Consider the following 22500-nt stretch of genomic DNA (forward strand, 5'->3'; position numbering starts at 1 on the left):
ATAAAGGGAGAGGTAAGTGTTTCATACACCCTGAACCAGAGAAGGGGAGAAGAGAGGATCATTAGAGAGCAAGGATAAACAGGGTGAGCACAGGAGGCAAGATGAACAAGCAACAGAACAAGACAGGAAGAGCGAGGGAGGCAGAAAGGTAGCAAGATAGGGAGGGAGGGTGAAAGGTAACAATGTATGAAGGGAGGGTGAGTGGAGGGTAGCAATGTAGAGAGGGAGGAAGAGTGAAAGATAGCAATGTAGGGAGAGAGGGAGGCAGAAAGGTAGCAATCCAGGGGGTAAGGTTGCAGTGTATGAAGACAGGTAAGCAGAAAGTGCGGTAAGAGAGAGAGAGAGAGAGAGAGAGTGAGAGTAGAGAGAGAAGAGAGAGAGAGAGAGAGAGAGAGAGAGAGAGAGAGAGAGAGAGAGAGAGAGAGAGTAACGAGTTGATCAAATGAAAATGCTGACAGATGGTAACTTCATCCTGTTCCCTACTTGTATGTCTCATAACAATAAAAATGCTTTCAAATGAGCTGATGTAGGTAACAGCTTGTCAATAAAGCTAGAATCCTTAATTGATGAAACCCGTGAGAGAGAGAGAGAGAGATAGGCGTATAGGAAGCCAGACGAACAGAGACGAATGATAAAATGGAAGCAGAAAGGGATTAAAGAAGGGAAGAAGGGAGGCCGAAAGGGAAAAACGGTAAGGAAGGGAGAGATATATAGAGGCAATAATAATAGAGAGAATAATGGTAGCCAGAAAGAGAGGGACGAACGAAGGAATAAAAACAGGGAGGGGGGGGTATACAGAGAAGAATAATAAAAGGGAGAAAGGAAATACCGAAGAGTCATCATGGTGGAGGAGCAAGGAAAATAAATTAACAGTCAACTAGTGGATGACACAAGACTTGGAACATATCTACAATAATACAATACTCGTGCAACACATCTACAATAATACAATACTCGTGCAATACATCTACAATAATACAATACTCGTGCAACACATCTACAATAATACAATACTCGTGCAATACATCTACAATAATACAATACTCGTGCAAAACATCTACAATAATACAATACTCGTGCAATACATCTACAATAATACAATACTCGTGCAAAACATCTACAATAATACAATACTCGTGCAACACATCTACAATAATACAATAACTAGCAATACATCTACAACATAACACTGTGCAACACATCTACAATAACACAATACTCGTGCAACACATCATAACACAATAACACACTAACACATCTACAATAATACAATACTCGTGCAACACATCTACAATAATACAATACTCGTGCAACACATCTACAATAATACAATACTCGTGCAACACATCTACAATAACACAATACTCGTGCAACACATCTACAATAACACAATACTCGTGCAACACATCTACAATAATACAATACTCGTGCAACATATCTACAATAATACAATACTCGTGCAACACATCTACAATAACACAATACTCGTGCAACACATCCACAATAACACAATACTCGTGCAACACATCTACAATAACACAATACTCGTGCAACAAAGTGCGTCAATACGCAACAAATATAATAAAATACAACAAATCATAACAAAATACAACCAAATACAACAAACAAAATATGACACAAATGGTGTAATAAAATACAACAGTGACAAAATACAACAAAGTATAAAAAACAACAAAATAAAACTAAATCTGCCAAAATGCAGGAAAACTTCCACCAGACCCGTGGCCAGGTGGCAGGAGCTCTCACTTCACACGGTGAGGTTCTGGGTTCGGTTCCCGGCGAAGGTAGAAATACTGGGCGTGTTTCTTTACACATGTTGTCTATGTTCGCCCATCAGTATAAAATAAGTACCTGGGTGGTAGTCGACTGTTGTGGGTCGCATCCTGGGTCAAAACTGATCTAATTTGCCCGAAATGTTCATCATGTCACTGATATCACCTAGGACTGTATACTTTGTACATGTACTTGTAAAAATGAAGATATATTATTATTATTATTATTATTATTATTATTATTATTATTATTATTATTATTATTGTTATAAACTGCAACCATGAAAATAAAACTAAATATAGAGAAGATATAACAAAATGCAGTCATCCCATTTGACGTTCGTTAAGACGTCAGGAACATCAACTGCAGCAACCCTATATGAAGTGGGGGGGGGGGGTTCTTGATGCCGGTGAAGGGCTCTTGATCACAGAAAGTAGAGCTCCCCTTCGCTTCACTATATCAGACAACAATATTGCATGACCCCCCTCCCCCACGGTTTTAGTGCTTCCCCACTATCCTAACAATGTACCAGGAACACCAAGAACACTAGAATTACCACTCATTATATACATATATATATCAGTAACAACACTGCAACTAGCCGGGGGCTCGAACCCGTGTTGTTTTAGCCCGCCTCATGGTGAGCGAAAATTCACGACGCTCTAACCCACTGGACCATACAATTCTACAAGAATCACGCACTCAGCAGAGCCAGGTGTTGTACCGTGATCCGAGGACATACGATGGTGTGGGTGCCTCAGAGCTAACTTCATTCTGCTCCCCGTTTGGTGTACTAGCCTCCACAACCAGTATATATTGTATTGTAACCACGAACGAGTGGTATTTAATCAATAACAACACTGCGACTATCCGAGGGCTCGAACCCGTATTGTTTTATCCCGCCTCATGGTGAGCTAAAATTCACGTATGTCCTCGGATCACGGTACAACACCTAGCTCTGCTGGGTGCGTGATTCTTGTAGGATTGCAGGCTAAAACAACACAGGTTCGAGCCCCCAGCTAGTTACAGTGTTGCTACTTATTAAATACCACTCGTTCGTGGCTACAGTACTATACTATATACTACATATTCACACAATTTATTAATACAAAAGAATGTTTTTCACCTGTAATTTACTCGTTCACGCTAAGAAATTATATTTTCTTGTTTGGTTTTCCCCCCGTAAATTAAAATTTACAATTACTTTTGGCTTGTTCTTCTGTAAATCTATAAAAAATAACGATAATATTACCCTATTTTACCCTAAATTAAACACTAGAACAGTTTCTTATTTTTGTGTTTTATTGTAGGACAAAAAACTGAAACTATATAACAAAACTAAAATTTTCACTGCTAGAAAAAGGTATCGTTGATTTAAAAAAAAATAACTGGAACTAGTAGCTTTTCAAAATTTTAATAAAAGAAAAAAAACAACGGTGGATTTATATATATCAAAATTTTAATATATATATATATATATATATATATATATATATATATATATATATATATATATATATATATATATATATATATATATACATATATATATATTCAATGCTGGTGTTCGATAATTAGGCCAAAATTTTTGGCACAACTAGCATGTGCAGTTGTGCAGTTATGCCGACAAAAAGTGTTGAAAGCATTCCCAGCCAGGATCCTTTAACGGGAACAACTTCCAGAACACTCAGTGGTGTAGCTTCCAATAAATGGCTTCCATTAATGGCGCTCACTAATTCGACAACGGTGGAAGACATGACCATTATAAGTGTAAAAGAGTGTGAATTTATTATTCCCGTTAGATCAAGTTAAATGAATTTCAGTCCACCTTTTCTGAACGGTTGTAATATTTAATGTAATTTAGGGTCAGGACAGAGCCCATTAGGGTTTGTTTGTGTGCCGGCAAATTTATCAGTACAGAAAAAATCTCAAGCTTGACATATCTCCTGGAGAGCGAAACGTTTCTAAAATAAAATGTCACATTAGTTGCACTTGTGTCCTTTTAACTAACATATTGTCGGTAATTCTACCAACATTAATACACAATAATGTAGTCTGAGTAGTCTAAATTATAATTTTTACCGAAATTGCTCAAAAACTTGAGATCCTTGGAGTCTGATCAATTACTGGAGATGACTTTCCTGGTCGGTTTCAAACTTTCACCCTTGGTTGGCTTTATTAAAAGAAACTTTGATAAATGAGACACTTGTGCAACATTTGGGTATCTTTATTTCGGAAATGTTTCGTCACTCATTGGATTCTTCAGTCCAGTGCAGAGAAAGGTGGAAGATGAGGATGAGGAGTTTAAGGTAATCAGTCCATCAGCCTGGAGTCCATGTGTTCAGTCCATCAATCCGGACTGAACACATCGACTCCAGGCTGAGGGACTGATTACCTCAAACTTCTCCTCATCTTCCACCTTTCTCTGTAATAGACTGAAAAAGCCACTGTGTGACGAAACGTTTCCATTCATCAACTTGTCTCTTGTGTAAACTATTTATTCTTATAAGAAACTTTGGCAATCGGTTGTGTAAATTTTAAGTTGCCGGGTTTATTAACTAAATTGTTTCCCATATAATAAATTATGAATGACTCTTCTGATCGATGCCAAACCCTTCATAAATGCTGGTGTATCTTAACTGATTCCGAGTTGTGCCAATGTTCTTAAATCGTTTAAAAATGAATTTTAAATGCAACATAAACGAGAAATGTTGAAAAAAGTGCTTTTTTATGGCGTTTTTAAGTTTAACAAGGATAGACTGTTGTATTTTCAGAACAGTCTTACCAAAGTATTTCTATTCTTTCTCCAAAAATTTCCAGTTACTCGAAAACATTATTTCGTTGGCTTCAAATGTATCTCGAGCAAGACTCATGGGTCTATTTGGACGCCTGGTTGTCCTAGGCGCAATATTACACAGCTCATTCTCAGATTTTGTTTCTATGTGATAACTTGGTAAAAAAAAACTTCTCTGATTGACTTAAAAATTTAAAGACTCGTGTCTCCTACTTAGAAGAAAGTTGGTGTTGTTAATGGAGCGTGTAGGTGCTACACTCTGCACTAATCCTTTCGCCTGCACTGATATACAGGGGTCTAGGACTATGCAATACGGAGATACCTTCTTTTCGCATCGCACAGCGACCAAAATACATCTAGTTTTTTGCAAAGGTTTGAATGTAAGCGTTTGAACCAATGGTGTTAGATTCCATTAAATAGCTGGAACTATCCAGCAGTTTTCCAATATTTCTATGCAATTAGGAAACCAAAGCTGCATTTTTATACATTTTCTTTTGGAAAGGTTTGAATGGGAGCGTGTGAATCATTGGTGTTGGCTTCCATGAGTGAGTGGACAGCAAGGGTGCAGAGGCCAGTGTTAAATATTCACTCTGAGGTGACCATGTCAGTGTTGGGTGACCGTGCAACTTACCCCTCCACCCCACACCCCTCATACCCCCCACCCCCGCCTTCCTTATCTCCCCTTCCCCTTCTTCCCCTTCCCTCCACCTGTCTTTCCTTCCCTCTACGCCTGCACCACTCCTTCCATCTATTTAATGCTCGTTCCTCCCCCTCCCCCCCGCCCCCTCTTCAACATTCCCTGACAAGCGAAATTATATTTCCACTTGCGAAAAAATGATACTGGCGAGGAAAAAAATATATGATATATAAAGTAATAATAATAATAATAAAATTAATAATAATAATAATAATAATAACAATAATAATAATAATAATAATGAGAGGAAGGAAGTTTCACAAAGAATCACTGATAAACGTGATAGAAAAGAGTAAACGTGATAGATGGGGAGAGTAAACATGATAGATGGAAAGAGTAAACATGATAGATGGAGAGTAAACGTGATAGACGGAGAGAGTAAACATGATAGATGGAAAGAGTAAACATAATAGATGGAGAGAGTACATGTGATAGATGGATAGAGTAAAAATGATAGATGGAGAGAGCAAACGTGATAAATGGAGAAAGCAAACGTGATAGATGGAGAGAGTAAACATGATACATGGAGAAAGTAAACACGATAGATGGAGAGAGTAAACGTGATAGATGAAAAAAGTAAAACTGATAGATGGAGAGAGTAAACATGATAGATGGAGAGAGTTAACGTGATAGATGGAGAGAGTAAACGTGATAGATGGAGAAAGTAAACATGATAGATGGAGAGAGTTAACGTGATAGATGGAGAGAGTAAACGTGATAGATGGAGAAAGTAAACATGATAGATGGAGAGAGTAAACATGATAGATAGAGAGAGTAAACGTGATAAGTGGAGAGAGTAAACGTGATAGATGGAGAGAGAGTAAACGTGATAGATGAAGAGAGTAAACGTGATAGATGGAGAGAGTAAACGTGATAGATGGAGAGAGTAAACGTGATAGATGGAGAGAGTAAACATGATAGATGGAGAGAGTAAACATGATAGATGGAGAGAGTAAACATGATAGATGGAGAGTAAACGTGATAGATGGAGAGAGTAAACATGATAGATGGAGAGAGTAAACATGATAGATGGAGAGAGTAAACATGATAGATGGAGAGAGTAAACGTGATAGATGGAGAGAGTAAACGTGATAGATGGAGAGAGTTAACGTGATAGATGGAGAGAGTAAACGTGATAGAAGGAGAGAGTTAACGTGATAGATGGAGAGAGTAAACGTGATAGATGGAGAGAGTTAACGTGATAGATGGAGAGAGTTAACGTGATAGATGGAGAGAGTTAACGTGATAGATGGAGAGAGTAAACGTGATAGATGGAGAGAGTTAACGTAATAGATGGAGAGAGTTAACGTGATAGATGGAGAGAGTAAACGTGATAGATGGAGAGAGTTAACGTGATAGATGGAGAGAGTAAACGTGATAGATGGAGAGAGTTAACGTGATAGATGGAGAGAGTTAACGTGATAGATGGAGAGAGTTAACGTGATAGATGGAGAGTAAACGTGATAGATGGAGAGAGTTAACGTGATAGATGGAGAGAGTAAACGTGATAGATGGAGAGAGTTAACGTGATAGATGGAGAGAGTTAACGTGATAGATGGAGAGAGTAAACGTGATAGATGGAGAGAGTTAACGTGATAGATGGAGAGAGTTAACGTGATAGATGGAGAGAGTAAACGTGATAGATGGAGAGAGTTAACGTGATAGATGGAGAGAGTTAACGTGATAGATGGAGAGTAAACGTGATAGATGGTGAGAGTTAACGTGATAGATGGAGAGAGTTAACGTGATAGATGGAGAGAGTAAACGTGATAGATGGAGAGAGTTAACGTGATAGATGGAGAGAGTTAACGTGATAGATGGAGAGAGTTAACGTGATAGATGGAGAGAGTTAACGTGATAGATGGAGAGAGTTAACGTGATAGATGGAGAGAGTTAACGTGATAGATGGAGAGAGTTAACGTGATAGATGGAGAGAGTTAACGTGATAGATGGAGAGAGTTAACGTGATAGATGGAGAGAGTAAACGTGATAGATGGAGAGAGTTAACGTGATAGATGGAGAGAGTTAACGTGATAGATGGAGAGAGTTAACGTGATAGATGGAGAGAGTTAACGTGATAGATGGAGAGAGTTAACGTGATAGATGGAGAGAGTTAACGTGATAGATGGAGAGAGTTAACGTGATAGATGGAGAGAGTTAACGTGATAGATGGAGAGAGTTAACGTGATAGATGGAGAGAGTTAACGTGATAGATGGAGAGAGTTAACGTGATAGATGGAGAGAGTTAACGTGATAGATGGAGAGAGTTAACGTGATAGATGGAGAGAGTTAACGTGATAGATGGAGAGAGTTAACGTGATAGATGGAGAGAGTTAACGTGATAGATGGAGAGAGTTAACGTGATAGATGGAGAGAGTTAACGTGATAGATGGAGAGAGTTAACGTGATAGATGGAGAGAGTTAACGTGATAGATGGAGAGAGTTAACGTGATAGATGGAGAGAGTTAACGTGATAGATGGAGAGAGTTAACGTGATAGATGGAGAGAGTAAACGTGATAGATGGAGAGAGTTAACGTGATAGATGGAGATAGTTAACGTGATAGATGGAGAGAGTTAACGTGATAGATGGAGAGAGTAAACGTGATAGATGCAGAGAATTAACGTGATAGATGGAGAGAGTTAACGTGATAGATGGAGAGAGTTAACGTGATAGATGGAGAGAGTAAACGTGATAGATGGAGAGAGTAAACGTGATAGATGGAGAGAGTAAACGTGATAGATGGAGAGAGTTAACGTGATAGATGGAGAGAGTAAACGTGATAGATGGAGAGAGTTAACGTGATAGATGGAGAGAGTAAACGTGATAGATGGAGAGACTAAACGTGATAGATGGAGTAAACGTGATAGATGGAGAGAGTTAACGTGATAGATGGAGAGAGTAAACGTGATAGATGGAGAGAGTTAACGTGATAGATGGAGAGAGTAAACGTGATAGATGGAGAGAGTAAACGTGATAGATGGAGAGAGTTAACGTGATAGATGGAGAGAGTTAACGTGATAGATGGAGAGAGTAAACGTGATAGATGGAGAGAGTTAACGTGATAGATGGAGAGAGTAAACGTGATAGATGGAGAGAGTTAACGTGATAGATGGAGAGAGTTAACGTGATAGATGGAGAGAGTAAACGTGATAGATGGAGAGAGTTAACGTGATAGATGGAGAGAGTTAACGTGATAGATGGAGAGAGTTAACGTGATAGATGGAGAGAGTTAACGTGATAGATGGAGAGAGTTAACGTGATAGATGGAGAGAGTTAACGTGATAGATGGAGAGAGTTAACGTGATAGATGGAGAGAGAGAGTTATCGTGATAGATGGAGAGAGTTAACGTTATAGATGGAGAGAGTTAACGTGATAAATGGAGAGAGTAAACGTGATAGATGGAGAGAGTTAACGTAACGTGATAGATGGAGAGAGTTAACGTGATAGATGGAGAGAGTTAACGTGATAGATGGAGAGAGTTAACGTGATAGATGGAGAGAGTTAACGTGATAGATGGAGAGAGTTAACGTGATAGATGGAGAGAGTTAACGTGATAGATGGAGAGGGTAAACAAGAGGAACAGAGGCAAAGATAAATTAATATAATGTAAGATACAGAATAACGTGGACACGTAATATTCATGGCCACGTGGACACGTAATATTCATGGCCACGTGGACACGTAATATTCATGGCCACGTGGACACGTAATATTCATGGCCACGTGTTAATATTAAAATGTGATGTTTGCGTTATGTCATTTTGTTGAGAACCTCAGAGAGAGTGTGAGTGCGGGAGTGTGAGCTTCACCGCACTGCGTCAGGCCAGACCTGCTGCTGCTGCTGCTGCTGCTGCTGCTGCTGCTACTGCTGCTGCTGCTGCTGCTGCTGCTGCTGCTGCTGCTGCTGCTGCTACTGCTGCTGCTGCTGCTGCTGCTGCTGCTGCTGCTGCTGCTGCTGCTGCTACTGCTGCTGCTACTGCTGCTGCTGCTGCTGCTGCTGCTGCTGCTGCTGCTGCTGCTGCTACTGCTGCTGCCGCCGCCGCTGCTGCCGCCGCCGCTGCCACCGCCGCCGCTGCCACCGCCGCCGCTGCCACCGCTGGCCATTGCCGCCGCCGGCCGCCGCCGCTGCTGCTGCTGCCGCCACCGCCGCCGCTGCCACCGCCGCCGCTGGTTGTTGCTGCCGCCGCCGCCGCTGCCGTTGCCGCCGCTGCCGCCGCTGCCGCTGCCGCTGCTGCCGCCGCTGCCGCCACCGCCAGCTGCCACGCCGGCCACGCCGCCGCTGCCACTGCCGCCGCCGCTGCCGCCGCTGCTGCTGCCGTCGCTGCCGCTGCTGCTACCGCCGCTGCCACCGCCGCTGCCGCCGCGCCGCCGCTGCTGCTGCCACTGCCGCCTGCTACCGCCGCCCGCCGCTGCCGCCGCCGCTGCCGCCTGCTGCCGCCGCTACCGCTGCCGCTGCTACCGCTGCCGCTGCCGCTGCCGCCGTTGCCGCCGCCGCCGCCGCCGCTACCGCCGCCGCTGCCGCCGCCGCGGCCGCTGCCACCGCCGCCGCCGCCGCTGCTCGCTGCCGTGCCGCTGCTTGTTGCCGCCGCCGCCGCTGCTACCGCCGCTACTGCCGCTGCTGTTGCTGGGCTGCTGCTGCCGCCGCTGCTGCCGCCAGCGCCGCTGCCGCTGCTGCTGTTGCTGCCGTTGCTGCTCGCTGCCGCCGCCGCCGCTGCCGTTGCCGCTGCCGCCGCTGCTGCTGCCGCTGCCACCGCCGCCGCTGCCACCGCTGCCGTTGTTGCCGCCGCCGCCGCTGGGCTGCCGTTGTTGCCGCTGCTACCGCCACGCTGCCGCCACCGCCGCTGCTGCTCGTTGCCGCTGCCGCTGCCGCTGCTGTTGCCGCTGCTGCTTTTGCCGCTGCTGCCGCCGCCGCTGCTGCTGCTGCCGCCGCTACCGCTGCTGCTACCGCTGCTGCCGCTACCGCCGCCGCTACCGCCGCTGCCGTTGCCGCTGCCATTGCCAAGGCTACTGCTGCCTGCTTCGCCGCCGCTACCGCCGCTGTTGTTGCTGCCGCCGCTGCTGCTGTTGCTGCCGCCGCAGCCGCTGATGCCGCCGCTGCCAGCGCGTTGCTGTTGCCGCCGCTGCCGCTGCTGCCGCTGCCGCTGTTGTTGCCGCCGGGCTGCTACCGCTGCCGCTGCTGCCGCTGCCGCTGCCGCCGCTACCGCTGCCACCGCCGCTGCTCTTGCTGGCCGCCCGCTACCGCTGCTGCTGCCGCCGCTGGGCTGCCGCTACCGCCGCCGCTGTTGCCGCTGCCACCGCCGCCACCGCCGCTGCCCTGCCGCCGCTGCTGCCGCTGCCACCGCTGCCAGCTGCCGCTGCTGCTGCTACCGCCGCTGCCGCCGCCGCCACCGCCGCCGCCGCCGCCGCTACCGCCGCTGCCGTTGGGCTGCTGCCTGCCGCTGTTGTTGCTGCTGCCGCCGCTGCCACCGCCGCCGCTACCACTACCGCTGCCGCCGCTGCCGCCGCTGCCGCCGCCGCCGCCGCCGCTACCGCCGCTGCTGCCGCCACCGCTGGCCGCTGCTACCGCTGCCGCCGCTGCCGCTGCTGTTGCCGCTGCTACTCGCTGCCACCACGCCGCCGCCGCTGCTGCCGGCGACCGCCGCCGCTGGGCCGCCACCGCCGCCGCCACTGGCCGCCACCGCCGCCGCCGCTACTCGCTCGCCACCGCCGGCTCACCGCCGCCACCGGGCCGCCACCGCTGCCGCCGCCGCTGCCGCCGCCGCCGCCGCCGCTACCGCTGCCGCTACCGCCGCTGCCGCCGCTGCCGCCGCCGCTGCCACCGCCGCCGCCGCCACCGCCGCTGCCACTGTTGCCGCCGCCGCTGCCGCTGCCGCCGCACGCCGCCACTGCTGCCGCCACTGCCGCTGCCGCTGCTACCGCCGCTACCGCTGCCGCTGCTGCCGCTGCCGCTGCCGCTGCTGCCACTGCCGCCGCCGCCGCCACCGCCGTTGCCACCGGCGCCGCTGCTGCCGTTGCCACTGCCGCCGCTGCTGCCGCTGCCACTGCCGCCGCTGCTGCTGCCGCTACCGCTGCTGCTACTCGGCGCCGCTACTGCTGCTGCCACCGCTGCCGCCGCTGCTCTGCCGCCGCCGCCGTTGCTGCCCGCCAAGCCACTGCTGCCACCGGTACTGCCGTTTCGGCCGCCACCGCTGCCGCTGCTACTGCCGCCGCTGCCGCTGCTGCTGCCACTGCCGCTGCTGCTGCCGCTGCTGCTGCTGTTTCTGTTGCTGGCCGTTGCCGCTACTTCTGTCCGCTGCTGCTCTGCTGCCACTCTGTGTTGCTGCTGCTGCCACTGCCGTTGCTGCCGCCGTTGCTGCCGTTACTGAGCCGCTGCCGTTGCTTCCAGCACTACCAGCGCTGCTGCCGTTATTTACCGCCGCCGCTGCTACTGGCGCCAGCGCCGCTGTTGTTGCTGCCACTGGTGCCGCTGCTGCCGCCGCTACTGGTGCCGCTGTTGCCGCTGCTGCCGTTGCTGCTGCTGCTACTGGTGCTGCTGCTGCTACTACTGGTGCTGCTGCTGCTACTACTGGTGCTGCTGCTGCTACTTCTGGTGCTGCTGCTGCTACTTCTGGTGCTGCTGCTGCTACTACTGGTGCTGCTGCTGCTACTACTGGTGCTGCTGCTGCTGCTGTTTCTGCTGCTGCTGCTACTGGTGCTGCTGCTGCTGCTACTGGTGCTGCTGCTGCTGTTGTTTCTGCTGCTGCTGCTGCTGGTGCTGCTGCTGCTGCTACTGATGCTGCTGTTACTGGTGCTGCTGCTGCTAGTAACATGCCATGCTGACCCACACAAAGATCAACCCACGCCAACACCAACCCACGCTACGTCAACCCAAGTTAAAAACAACTCACGCCACGCCAACCAACGTTAAAAACAACCCACGCCACGCCAACCATCGTTAAAAACAACCCACGCCACGCCAACATCGTTAAAAACTACCAACGCCACGCCAACCATCGTTCAAAACAACCCACGCCAGGCCAACCATTGTTAAAAAAATAACCAACGCCACGCCAACCAACGTTAAAAACAACCCACGCCACGCCAACCATCGTTCAAAACAACCCACGCCAGGCCAACCATTGTTAAAAAAACAACCAACGCCACGCCAACCAACGTTAAAAACAACCAACGCCACGCCAACCATCGTTCAAAACAACCTACGCCACGCCAACCATCGTTCAAAACAACCCACGCCACGCCAACCACCGTTCAAAACAACCTACGCCACGCCAACCATCGTTCAAAACAACCCACGCCACGCCAACATCTTTAAAAACAACCCACGCCACGCCAACCATCGTTAAAAACAACCCACGCCACGCCAACCATCGTTCAAAACAACCCACGCCACGCCAACATCGTTAAAAACAACCCATACCACGCCAACCATCGTTAAAAACAACCCACGACACGCCAACCATCGTTAAAAGCATCCCACGCCACGCCAACCATCGTTCAAAACAACCCACGCCACGCCAACCATCGTTAAAAACATTCCACTCCACGCCAACCATCGTTAAAAACATCCCACGCCACGCCAACCATCGTTAAAAACATCCCACGCCACACCAACCATCGTTAAAAACATCCCACACCACGCTAACCATCATTAAATACATCCCACGCCACACCAACCATCGTTAAAAACATACCATGCCACGCCAACCATCGTTAAAAACATCCCACGCCACACCAACCATCGTTAAAAACATACCATGCCACGCCAACCATCGTTAAAAACATCCCACGCCACACCAACCATCGTTAAAAACATACCATGCCACGCCAACCATCGTTAAAAACATCCCACGCCACACCAACCATCGTTAAAAACATCCCACGCCACGTCAACCATCGTTAAAAACATCCCACGCCACGCCAACCATCGTTAAAAACATCCCACGCCACGCCAACCGTCATTAAATACATCCCACGCCACACCAACCATCGTTAAAAACATACCATGCCACGCCAACCATCATTAAAAACATCCCACGCCACGCCAACCATCGTTAAAAACATCCCACACCACGCCAACCATATTTAAAAACAACCAACGCCACGCCAACCATCATTAAAAACATCCCACACCACGCCAACCATCGTTAAAAACATACCATGCCACGCCAACCATCGTTAAAAGCATCCCACGCCACGCCAACCATCATTAAAAACATCCCACGCCACGCCAACAATCGTTAAAAACATCCCACGCCACGCCAACCATATTTTAAAACAACCCACGCCATGTCTGAACATTCGCAGTATTAGAAGGGAAACTAAGTGGTAATACTGATGTAAATATGGAGGGAATACTGCGACATATTGAGGGAATACTACGACATATTGAGGGAATACTACGACATATTGAGGGAATACTACGACATATTGAGGGAATACTACGACATATTGAGGGAATACTACGACATATTGAGGGAATACTACGACATATTGAGGGAATACTACGACATATTGAGGGAATACTGAATACTACGACATATTGAGGGAATACTGCGACTACGACATATTGAGGGAATACTGCGACATATTGAGGGAATACTGCGACATATTGAGGGAATACTGCGACATATTGAGGGAATACTACGACATATTGAGGGAATACTACGACATATTGAGGGAATACTACGACATATTGAGGGAATACTACGACATATTGAGGGAATACTGCGACATATTGAGGGAATACTACGACATATTGAGGGAATACTACGACATATTGAGGGAATACTGCGACATATTGAGGGAATACTACGACATATTGAGGGAATACTACGACATATTGAGGGAATACTACGACATATTGAGGGAATACTACGACATATTGAGGGAATACTACGACATATTGAGGGAATACTACGACATATTGAGGGAATACTACGACATATGGAGGGAATACTGCGACATATTGAGGGAATACTACGACATATTGAGGGAATACTGCGACATATTGAGGGAATACTACGACATATTGAGGGAATACTACGACATATTGAGGGAATACTGCGACATATTGAGGGAATACTACGACATATTGAGGGAATACTGCGACATATTGAGGGAATACTACGACATATTGAGGGAATACTACGACATATTGAGGGAATACTACGACATATTGAGGGAATACTACGACATATTGAGGGAATACTACGACATATGGAGGGAATACTGCGACATATTGAGGGAATACTACGACATATTGAGGGAATACTGCGACATATTGAGGGAATACTACGACATATTGAGGGAATACTACGACATATTGAGGGAATACTACGACATATTGAGGGAATACTACGACATATGGAGGGAATACTACGACATATGGAGGGAATATGGAAGCATGAATAATCTTTCATTATCTCTCTCTCTCTCTTCTTACGGTGGAGGGAGGATAATCCATGGAACTGGAGGCATCCTCTCCCTTGGAATAAACCTGATAACCTCACATTCTGAATGAACCCTACCAATCCAACAAGTGATCCAATTGGTGATCCAACAAGAGAGCCAACAAGTGATCCAGCAAGCAATCAACCAAGTGATCCAGAGACAAAAAGTTTCAATATCTAGGGTAGTTGAGAGCCAGGTGTGTGGCACTGGGGGTAAAGGTGCCACCTTGGCACTTTACAACAGGTAATTATGTGTGTCCCAACAAAGATGGAAGCGCGTTGTTAGGGCGGCCAGGCAGAGGCACTTACCATACTTGAAGAAAAGAGGGGAGAGGAGGGAGGGGTAAGAGGGGGAGGGGTAAGAAGGGGAGGGGTAAGAGGGGGAGGGGTAAGAGGAGAGGGATCATAGGGAAGGTTCCGACGGGAAGGGTAAACGAAAAGGGATAAGAGGGTAGAAAAATGAGAGAAAGAGGAAAGAAAATGGAGTGGAGATTAGAAGAGAGGGTAGAAGACAGAATGGAGGAGGATGAAGAGTAGAATAATGGAGATGGTGGATGGTAAAATGAAGAAGGGCAGGGGGTAGAATAAAGGAGAGGGTAGAGAATAGAAGAAAATAATAAGAGTGTAGAGTAAACCGGATGTGACTGAGTGTAGGTGGAATTGAAAGTTAGAGTTACACAGTAGACACGTCACTTAACCACGCCAGCATCATCCACAACACACCACGCCAGCATCATCCACAACACACCACGCCAGCATCATCCACAACACACCACGCCAGCATCATCCACAACACACCACGCCAGCATCATCCACAACACACCACGCCAGCATCATCCACAACACACCACGCCAGCATCATCCACAACACACCACGCCAGCATTATCATCATCAACAACACACCACGCCACCATCATCCACAACACACCACGCCAGCATCATCCACAACACACCACGCCAGCTTCATCAACAACACACCACGCCAGCATCATCCACAACACACCACGCCAGCATCATCCACAACACACCACGCCAGCATCATCCACAACACACCACGCCAGCATCATCCACAACACACCACGCCAGCATCATCCACAACACACCACGCCAGCATCATCCACAACACACCACGCCAGCATCATCCACAACACACCACGCCAGCATCATCCACAACACACCACGCCAGCATCATCCACAACACACCACGCAAGCATCATCCACAACACACCACGCCAGCTTCATCAACAACACACCACGCCAGCATCATCCACAACACACCACGCCAGCATCATCCACAACACACCACGCCAGCATCATCCACAACACACCACGCCAGCATCATCAACAACACACCACGCCAGCATCATCAACAACACACCACGCCACCATCATCAACAACACACCACGCCAGCATCATCAACAACACACCACGCCAGCATCATCAACAACACACCACGCCAGCATCATCAACAACACACCACGCCAGCATCATCAACAACACACCACGCCAGCATCATCAACAACACACCACGCCAGCATCATCAACAACAACACACACGCCACCATCATCAACAACACACCACGCCAGCATCATCAACAACAACACACACGCCACCATCATCAACACACACGCCACCATCATCGATAACATCTCACACGCCACCATCATCATCAACAACACTTCACCCTTCATATCACCATCAACAGCACTTCACATCAACAACACTTCACCCTTCACATCATCAACAACAACACTTCGCCCTTCGCCTCATCATCAACAACGTTTCACCCTTCACATCATCAACAACACTTCACTCTTCACATCATCATCAACAACACTTCACTCTTCACATCATCATCAACAACACTTCACATCATCAACAACACTTCACACTTCACATCATCAACAACAACACTTCGCCCTTCGCCTCATCATCAACAACGTTTCACCCTTCACATCATCAACAACACTTCACACTTCACATCAACAACAACACTTCACCCTTCACATCAACAACAACACTTCACCCTTCACATCAACAACAACACTTCACATCAACAACAACACTTCACACTTCACATCAACAACAACACTTCACCCTTCACATCAACAACAACACTTCACCCTTCACATCAACAACAACACTTCACCCTTCACATCAACAACAACACTTCACCCTTCACATCAACAACAACACTTCACCCTTCACATCAACAACAACACTTCACCCTTCACATCAACAACAACACTTCACTCTTCACATCATCAACAACACTTCACGTCAACAACAACACTTCACATCAACAACAACACTTCACTCTTCACATCATCAACAACACTTCACGTCAACAACAACACTTCACTCTTCACATCATCAACAACACTTCACCCTTCACATCAACAACAACACTTCACCCTTCACATCAACAACAACACTTCACCCTTCACATCATCAACAACACTTCACGTCAACAACAACACTTCACATCAACAACAACACTTCACCCTTCACATCAACAACAACACTTCACCCTTCACATCAACAACAACACTTCACCCTTCACATCAACAACAACACTTCACCCTTCACATCAACAACAACACTTCACCCTTCACATCAACAACAACACTTCACTCTTCACATCAACAACAACACTTCACGTCAACAACAACACTTCACGTCAACAACAACACTTCACCCTTCACATCATCAACAACACTTCACTCTTCACATCATCAACACTTCACTCGTCACATCAACAACAACACTTCACTCTTCACATCAACAACAACACTTCACTCTTCACATCATCAACAACAACACTTCGCCCTTCACATCATCAACAACAACACTTCGCCCTTCACATCATCAACAACAACACTTCGCCCTTCACATCATCAACAACAACGTTTCACCCTTCACATCAACAACAACACTTCACCCTTCACATCATCAACAACAACACTTCACCCTTCACATCATCAACAACAACACTTCGCCCTTCACATCATCAACAACAACGTTTCACCCTTCACACCATCAACAACATTTCACCCTTCATATCACCATCAACAGCACTTCACATCAACAACACTTCACCCTTCGCCTCATCATCAACAACGTTTCACCCTTCACATCATCAACAACACTTCACCCTTCACATCACCATCAACAACACTTCACACTTCACATCATCAACAACACTTCACCCTTCACATCAACAACAACACTTCACCCTTCACATCAACAACAACACTTCACCCTTCACATCATCAACAACACTTCACCCTTCACATCAACAACAACACTTCACCCTTCACATCAACAACAACACTTCACCCTTCACATCAACAACAACACTTCACCCTTCACATCAACAACAACACTTCACCCTTCACATCAACAACAACACTTCACCCTTCACATCATCAACAACACTTCACCCTTCACATCATCAACAACACTTCACCCTTCACATCAACAACAACACTTCACCCTTCACATCAACAACAACACTTCACCCTTCACATCAACAACACTTCACCCTTCACATCAACAACAACACTTCACCCTTCACATCAACAACAACACTTCACCCTTCACATCAACAACACTTCACCCTTCACATCAACAACAACACTTCACCCTTCACATCATCAACAACACTTCACCCTTCACATCAACAACAACACTTCACCCTTCACATCATCAACAACACTTCACCCTTCACATCAACAACAACACTTCACATCAACAACAACACTTCACCCTTCACATCAACAACACTTCACCCTTCACATCAACAACAACACTTCACATCAACAACAACACTTCACCCTTCACATCAACAACAACACTTCACCCTTCACATCAACAACACTTCACCCTTCACATCAACAACAACACTTCACCCTTCACATCAACAACACTTCACCCTTCACATCAACAACAACACTTCACCCTTCACATCAACAACAACACTTCACCCTTCACATCAACAACAACACTTCACCCTTCACATCAACAACAACACTTCACCCTTCACATCAACAACAACACTTCACACTTCACATCAACAACAACACTTCACCCTTCACATCAACAACAACACTTCACCCTTCACATCAACAACAACACTTCACCCTTCACATCAACAACAACACTTCACCCTTCGCATCATCATCAACAACGTTTCACCCTTCACATCATCAACAACACTTCACACTTCACATCAACAACAACACTTCACCCTTCACATCATAAACAACACTTCACCCTTCACATCAACAACAACACTTCACCCTTCACATCATCAACAACACTTCACCCTTCACATCAACAACATTTCACCCTTCACATCAACAAGAACACTTCACCCTTCACATCAACAACATTTCACCCTTCACATCATCAACAACACTTCACTCTTCACATCATCATCAACAACACTTCACCCTTCACATCAACAACACTTCACCCTTCACATCAACAACAACACTTCACCCTTCACATCAACAACAACACTTCACTCTTCACATCATCATCAACACTTCACATCAACAACAACACTTCACCCTTCACATCAACAACAACACTTCACCCTTCACATCAACAACAACACTTCACTCTTCACATCATCATCAACACTTCACATCAACAACAACACTTCACCCTTCACATCAACAACAACACTTCACCCTTCACATCAACAACAACACTTCACTCTTCACATCATCAACAACACTTCACATCAACAACAACACTTCACCCTTCACATCAACAACAACACTTCACTCTTCACATCATCAACAACACTTCACATCAACAACAACACTTCACCCTTCACATCAACAACAACACTTCACCCTTCACATCAACAACAACACTTCACCCTTCACATCAACAACAACACTTCACCCTTCACATCATCATCAACACTTCACATCAACAACAACACTTCACCCTTCACATCATCAACAACACTTCACTCTTCACATCAACAACAACACTTCACCCTTCACATCATCATCAACACTTCACATCAACAACAACACTTCACCCTTCACATCATCAACAACACTTCACCCTTCACATCATCAACAACACTTCACCCTTCACATCAACAACAACACTTCACCCTTCACATCAACAACAACACTTCACATCAACAACAACACTTCACCCTTCACATCAACAACAACACTTCACATCAACAACAACACTTCACCCTTCACATCATCATCAACAACACTTCACTCTTCACATCATCATCAACAACACTTCACCCTTCACATCAACAACAACACTTCACTCTTCACATCATCAACAACAACACTTCACCCTTCACATCAACAACAACACTTCACCCTTCACATCAACAACACTTCACTCTTCACATCATCATCAACAACACTTCACCCTTCACATCAACAACAACACTTCACCCTTCACATCAACAACACTTCACCCTTCACATCATCAACAACACTTCACCCTTCACATCAACAACACTTCACCCTTCACATCAACAACAACACTTCACCCTTCACATCAACAACAACACTTCACCCTTCACATCAACAACAACACTTCACCCTTCACATCAACAACAACACTTCACCCTTCACATCAACAACAACACTTCACCCTTCACATCAACAACAACACTTCACCCTTCACATCAACAACAACACTTCACATCAACAACAACACTTCACATCAACAACAACACTTCACATCAACAACAACACTTCACCCTTCACATCAACAACAACACTTCACCCTTCACATCAACAACAACACTTCACATCAACAACAACACTTCACCCTTCACGTCATCAACAACAACACTTCACCCTTCACATCAACAACAACACTTCACATCAACAACAACACTTCACCCTTCACGTCATCAACAACAACACTTCACCCTTCACATCAACAACAACACTTCACATCATCAACAACACTTCACCCTTCACATCATCACTCTTGTCTCATAATGTTAACACTAAACACTTTGCGTGTTTAAAATAAACACTGATACTTTGTCACTCAGTTTATTTGTACTTTTCATGTCTTGAAACTGCCTGACTTAAAGCTTCACAATCTGTCATTCTGTCTAAGCTCAGTACAGTGATTGTTGTGTGTTATTAAGCCCAAGTAAGTCGCTGAGCGCAAGGAGCGTGGAGTCTTGAGTCTCCTTCCGCTAATCGTAGTTAATGTAGTCTGGACATGCCAACGACTGGGGGGGTCTTCATCTCAGCTCATAATAACTGCCTGCCACTGCATCACCAGCGGTGTAGAGACATTCTTAGAGTTATTTCACTGAGGAAATAGCCAGCATCTACGCCAGGAATCAAGACTCAACAACTAGTGTAGTTTAATTTCCCAACTATATTAGGCTGACCATCTTATATGTCTGTGTAGTCAAAGGTCTGGGAAGAGGTAGGTTGGTGTGTGTGTACTCACCTATTTGTGGTTGCAGGGGTCGAGTCACAGCTCCTGGCCCCGCCTCTTCACTGATTGCTACTAGGTCCTCTCTCTCCCTGCTCCATGAGCTTTATCATACCTCGCCTTAAAACTATATATGGTTCCCGCCTCCACTACTTCACTTTCTAGGCTATTCCACGGCTTGACTACTCTATGACTGAAGAAATACTTCCTAACATCCCTTTGATTCATCTGAGTCTTCAACTTCCAATTGTGACCTCTTGTGTCTGTGTCCCATCTCTGGAACATCCCGTCTTTGTCCACCTCGTCTATTCCGCGCAGTAATTTACATGTCGTTATCATGTCTCCCCTGACCCTCCTTGCCTCCAGTGTCGTCAGGCCGATTTCCCTCAACCTTTCTTCGTAGGACAATCCCCGTAGCTCTGGGACTAGTCTTGTTGCAAACCTTTGCACTTTCTCTAATTTCTTGACGTGCTTGACTAGGTGTGGATTCCAAACTGGTGCTGCATACTCCAGTATGGGCCTGACGTAAATGGTATACAGGCTATCCGTAGGTTTGCCAGGCGCCCGTATGCTGCAGCAGTTATCTGATTGATGTGCGCCTCGGGAGATATGCTCGGTGATATACTCACCCCCAGATCTTTTTCCTTGAGTGAGGTTTGCAGACTTTGCAGACTTTGTGTGTGTGTGTGTGTGTGTGTGTGTGTGTGTGTGTGTGTGTGTGTGTGTGTGTGTGTGTGTGTGTGTGTGTGTGTGTGTGTGTGTGTGTGTGTACTCACCTAATTGTGGTTGCAGAGGTCGAGTTATAGCGCCTGGTCCCGCCACTTCACTGGTCGCTACTAGGTCACTCATTCCCAGCTCCATGAGCTTAATAATACCTCTTCTTAAAGCTATGTATGAATCCTGCCTCCACCACTTCACTTTCCAGACTATTCCACTTCCTGACAACTCTGTGACTGAAGAAATACTTCTTAACATTTCTGTGACTCATCTGAGTCTTCAACTTCCAACTGTGATCCTTTAACGCTGTGTCCCATCTCTGGAACATCTTATCTCTGTTAACCTTGTCGATTCCTTTCAGTATTTTATGTTATCATGTCCGCCCTGTCCCTCTTGTCATCCAGTGTCGTTTGGTCAATTTCCCTTAAGCTCTCCTCGTAGGATATGCCACTTAGCTCCGGGACGTGCTTGGCCAGGTGTGGGTTCCAAACTGGTGCTGCATACTCCAATATAGGCCTGAAGTACAAGGTGTACAGAGTCCTGAATGACTCCTTACTGAGATGTCGGAAAGCTATTCTTGGGTTTGC

General features: G+C 46.3%; 1 protein-coding gene across 1 annotated transcript in view; it reads right to left on the reverse strand.

Annotated features, from left to right (window-relative positions):
* The window catches only part of LOC128685982 (potassium channel subfamily K member 9), a 458496-nt gene that overhangs the window by 273275 nt on the left and 162721 nt on the right, over positions 1 to 22500 (reverse strand). The gene's annotated exons all lie outside the window — the stretch shown is intronic.

The sequence above is a fragment of the Cherax quadricarinatus genome, chromosome 9, assembly GCF_038502225.1.
Source record: "Cherax quadricarinatus isolate ZL_2023a chromosome 9, ASM3850222v1, whole genome shotgun sequence".
In the NCBI taxonomy this organism is placed as follows: Eukaryota; Metazoa; Arthropoda; class Malacostraca; order Decapoda; family Parastacidae; genus Cherax; species Cherax quadricarinatus.